This window comes from Benincasa hispida, chromosome 4 (genome assembly GCF_009727055.1).
Source record: "Benincasa hispida cultivar B227 chromosome 4, ASM972705v1, whole genome shotgun sequence".
NCBI lineage: Eukaryota > Viridiplantae > Streptophyta > Magnoliopsida > Cucurbitales > Cucurbitaceae > Benincasa > Benincasa hispida.
Genome location: NC_052352.1, coordinates 23,440,562 through 23,446,291, shown reverse-complemented (window position 1 = coordinate 23,446,291; position 5,730 = coordinate 23,440,562). Strand labels below are relative to the sequence as shown.

Below are 5,730 nucleotides of genomic sequence, written 5' to 3'. Positions count from 1 at the left end.
AATAATTTAAACCATACATTGCATGCATTGACATACTTTAGTAAAATATACATTTATAAATTTACCTAAAGTAGTGTCATGCTTCATGCAATTTCATTTCATTACTAACATATATTACAATTATATGACAAAGTAGTGAAACATACTATAGCATAATACTAAACATCCATTAATTGTAAATTTCATTCAATATAGCACATCACATGAACAAATTGAATGAAGTAATCCACCAAAACTGTAAAATTTATGGTAAAAAGTTTTGGAAAAATTAGGTCATTAAACTTGGCTCTGATACCAATTGAAGGATCCCAATGAAAGATTCTTTGAGCGAAAGCGGGATCATCCCAGTTTCCAAAATTTTACAGAATAAAATTTACAAAGAACAAAAAGAATTATGCATTTAACCCAAAAATACAACACGTAATAATTAATAATAATAATAATAAACAGAAGGATAGATCAAAAGGCTTACCCTTGAAGACTCCAAACTTCACATAGATCTTCTTCTTTGTGAAATTCACAAACAGAATCCGATAAAGGGCCAATTGGGTACCATCACTTGGAGACCTCAGTATTCTCTAGTGAGAATCCAGGAGGTGTGGGCTCTGGTGATTTCGGAGAGGGAGGAGGAATGATTGAGAAGAAAGAAGAGGGAAAATTTATTTTTCCACAGAACTATCCTGTTTCAATAATCTCTCTTCTTTGTGTCTTTGTTTTAGGAAGAAGGAGAAGAAGAATGTCAGGCAACCCTTATAAGCCAACTTCCGCATACAAGATGTGAAGAGAATTAAGGGGAGGGAAGTTATTTCCCTCCCTTTAATTTAATTTAAAATTAAAATTAAATTAAATAATATAATATAATTTTAATAAATAAAAAACTTATATATATTATTTCTTATATAACATATAACCTATAGTTTCAATTCTCTCTCACAAATGGCTTTTAATATCACATTTACATTAAGTTCAACTACATGAATCCAATTCATATAATTGATATTTGAATCAAATTCAAATATTTATTTCCTCTCATAAATACTTAATATAATGTATTTGTATATTAATTATATCACATATAATTGAAAATTTAATTAATTATATCATATATAATTAATTTCTTCAAATAATTTGAACAATTCAAATTAATCCAAAAACCGATTCTCAATAAATTCCGTCAAGCTACCGAGGGGACCTCATGGACCTATAGTTTGAAGATCCAACAGTGTGTGAATAATTAATTAAACCATTTAATTAAAATTATTCACCATCCGCTAACTGTCGCACACTCCACTAAAGACCGATAACTACACTCTTCGCACTACAAATATATTCCTGTGTCTATTAGATTTGAACAATGACCCTTCACAAATTGCTCTTAAGTACAGCTGGACCAAAATTACCATTTTGCCCCTATAGTTATATCTAACTCCTTAAGTGCCATTGATCCCTCTAATGAACAATAAATCATAGTCCAACTATGATTAAACCCTTCTCGGGCCAGGAGAGGGTGTGGTGCCACATTGTTCAAGTCCCGAAATTAGCTCTTAAGGGAACAACTTATCTACTTGCTCCGACATTGGGGAAGAAGTGAATTCCTTCTTGTGTAGCTGTGTTCTCAACTCTCCAATTAGACAAATCCCCAAAATGGTAGGCTTATATAGTCGGCGATCTGGCCACTCTCATCCCTACAAATCAAAGGACCGTCCTTATAGGCAGGAGTTAACAACTCATTTAGGATTTATGTCATATTACCTATGGTCATCTTGGTGAAATGTAAGTCTCTATTATGAACACTATTATATAATGAGACTAAACATTTCATGGTTCGATCTTATACAAACTCTTTTGTATAGAAAATTCCAACTCACATATCTTCCCATGAATGATCAGGATCAGATCATTTGTAGCATTTTACAACAATTGTAACACCAACAAAGCAAACCATACTCATAGTGTCACTAGGATATGGTATCTAGCCTTATCCATCTATTACAGACCATTTAGGTTATCACTTAAACATGATCCATCCGTATGTCTCTACATACATGTTTAAGCTACAAGATAACCTTGGATGTTAGTTTATTGGTTTATAGTTAATGCAACTAATTTTGAAATAAAACATCAAATATTTTATTACATAAATAAAATGTTTGTACATTACAATTACAAACTATAAAACCCAACAAGATTTAGGGCATCAACCTTAACACACTCTTGCAAGGTCGCCGACCTTTTTCGCTCGCACACATGTTTCCTGCTTTTATTTATACTATAAACATTGTTCTCAACAATGACGATTTGGGATTGATAGTGTTTAAAGTTGGCTTTCAAGATCCTATTAGCAAAATGGTCACATGGAATGAAAATGATGAAACTCCCTACAACTGGTTTGGTGTCAAACTCAATCATATTTCCAATAGTCACATTGTCCTGAAATTGCAATTCTTTCAGATACTTACTTGCCAACAACAACTTCGTCCTTTCTCACCTTGGAGGAAGTTCATCATTGTAGACATCCATAAGTTTCTAATGACCCCATCGCCTGGTCATCATCTTCCGTCGCATACATTCTATATGCAGCTGGAAGCGTTAAGGACCATTTGGGCGATTTTTAATTTTTTGCTTGCTTCTGGAACGTTTAGATGCTGTGTATTTGTGCTTCTAGAATGTTTAGGTAGAATGTATTTGTGGTATTCGAGTTATTTTTAAAGCATTGTATCTTTGTATTCTCGTTTGTATTTAATTTTGTTGTTTTAGGAGCTTTGTCTCTACTAATTAGTATTTTCAATTATATAAATTAGTTTTGTTATTTTTATAGTTTAAAAACCTTTTTGCCATTTTTTCAAATGAAAATTTAAAATTGGCTATTTCTCAGTTTTTTTTCTAGTTTCCTCGTAAATGGGACAAAATAGAATTCAATATTACACAAATGGTTAAAAACTTTCAATATTTATGAAATTATTTTACACGAGTTAATTAACTTTTATATAAAATGTCAATTGCTATAATAACGGTAAATAAAAAATATTTCATATTTTGACAGATTTGAAACGAGAAATAGATTTTTTTTTTTTTTTTTTTTTTAAGTTAACTACTCAACCGAAATTTAAAAAAACCTGCAAATTTCGAAAATAAATACATAATAAAAATATTCAAAGATTCAAATTTAATAATAAAAACCAACAATAACTAATTGTAATAGTAGTATTTTGGTAAGCTCTAAATTAGGGAAAAATGATAAAAACCCATGAGTAAAAATAAAGTTATTTGAGATATTTTTTTAAAAAATATATCCTAAAGTTGAGTCTATTTAACACAATTTCTTTATATTTTTTTTTAAGCAAAAATTCAGAGTACCAAACTTAAAAAAATAGCCAAAAATAAAAATGTCTTATTTTTAAACAAATTTATATCGAAATTATTTGAATTTACTTAAAACAAAATGAGTGTATGAAGTCTAGCATAAGACATGATCAACGCTTAATGTGTTTGGTCAAACTAAGCACCCAATCCCGACTTAAAGTGTATACACCTAAACAAAAATTAACGTGTTAGGAAATTATACACATAATGTTATGTCATTGCACTTTATGTCATCTTAGTATGCCGCAGTCATGTAACTTTTTTGTTTGGTCACTTGCAAGTACATAGGTAATAAGTTTTGATATTGTATTTTAACAAGAAAAATACAATAAAATGTAAAAAAAAATGCTAATAGTAGTAGAAAATTGTTATATTTTCTATAGAAGAAAATGAGCCACTCAAAATGTGTTTAGTTAGTTATACTTTTCCTTTATGAATGGAGAAAACAGGAATACTTTTAAGCTTGTATTGATATGTTTACTTAAAAAAAAAAAAAATTAAAAATTGTGTAAACTTCTAAATATGCATAACTGTTGAATTGAGAGGTTCAATTCTCTCCGAGAGTAAATTATTTCACTCATTTCTTTTAATAAAATCAAAAGAATTACAAACTTTAAATTCTCATCTGTAATTTGTAAAATTAAAAGTCAAAATTGGTTGAAAATCTTTTCGGACTTTTTCAAGTGTGACAAACAAGACACACGTGAAAGGCCCCTGCCGTGAAATCGTCGGAATAAATCCTTTGTAAAGAGCCATCGGCCCTTCAGCCTTCACCGTCTTCATTGCACAGTCTAAACGCCCACTGTACGGCGGCGCCGCCCGGCCTCCACCTTCATATTCATAACTCTCGTCTTTATGACATCCACCGGATTCGACGCCACTGCTGCCACAAACCCCGCCGCGAAACTCGCCGTCACGTGAGTCCCCAGTCCGTCCTTCATCACACCCTTTTCCAATATCGTCTCTTTCATCTGATCGTACGATGCCAACTGCGCCGCCGTCACAATCATCGCCCGGTTCACCGTAAGTGACGACCCGCGCCAGAGGCTAGTAATCCCTTCTTGCTTCACATTCTTGTGATGGCGTCCACCACGCCGGCGTAATTTCCGCCGCTGGGCCACCGGAGCCGGCCGTCAGCCTGCATTCTCACCATTGCGACGTCGGCCGGGTTCCCCACCGCCGCGCCAATCCCGCCGGCGATTAACCCCGCCGTGATTTTCCGGGTCAGAGGCATGCTGCCAGAATTCGGGTCGGACCATTTAGTCTTGAGGATGTCGTAGAGACCCATCCGAGTGGTGGAGTAAAGAGTCTGCCGGAGAACAGTGGCAGAGACGCCGGAAAACAGCGCGGTAACACCTTCGGACTGGACAATTCTAACGCCAACCGAGATGGGTCCGACACGCGGAGGTTGGGGCGGCGGGATGTGGAAAGATTCCGGCGCGACAACGGAACGAGAAGCATTGAAAGCTAGGGCGGGGCGGAGATTTGGAAGCGGCGGTTTCTCGCCGTCCAATTGCATCCGAACTTTGATGAGATCAAGTGGGTGAGTGGAGCAACCGGCAACAATGGAAGCGATTCCTCCTTCGAGAAATCCCTTGAAACCCATTTTCAGGAGAGATGAAAATTGGGGGAAAAGAAAGAAGAAGATGAAGAATCAAGAAAGAAGAAGAAAGATTTGGAAATGAAAATTGGGTAATTGGGAGAGACGGAGAGTTAATTTATATAGGAAATGGGAGGCGGAGGGGATTCGTAAGGCGGCCGGGTCTTTACGCGTGGTGGGTTCATTGGAAGAAGATGCCGGGAAGGGAACCCAACTGCAATTCCCAATTTAACTTTAGTGAATGATTTGGATGGAACTAAAATATCATTTAGTTGGTTCAAATTTACTCTCTTTACTTTTAAATATTTAATTTAATTTATGTATTTTCAATTAGTCTCGCTACTAGTTTATTATAGATTTTTCATTACTTTTTATTTTTTATTAACATTTTTACTATAAATTTTAAAAATATTTTCACATATTTTGTTTCTTTGCAATTTACATGAAAATTATTATTATTGTTTAATCAATTTCAATAAAAATTAACTTCCAGAGACTAAATTTAAGATTCATTAAAAGTATATGAATTAAATTTAGACATTTGCAAATACAAAAAATTAAAATTGAACAAATTTGAAAATACCAAAATGGAATTTTAACAAACAAATAATACAAATATATATTTCAAAATTTATAAATAGAATAGAATGCTTGAGCTTTTAGTAAAATTTAAATTACTTATCTTAAATTATTGGATTTTAGTTTCCTTTTAATTGTGGATTTTTGGAGTTCAAATTTAATTAATCTAAAGATATGGTGGTTGAATT

The 5,730-nt window shown here is 33.5% G+C and overlaps 1 pseudogene; it reads right to left on the bottom strand.

Annotated features, from left to right (window-relative positions):
• Positions 1-3,815: 3,815 nt before the first annotated feature.
• LOC120075854 lies at positions 3,816-5,123 on the bottom strand (annotated as a pseudogene).
• Between the last annotated feature and the right edge of the window lie 607 nt (positions 5,124-5,730).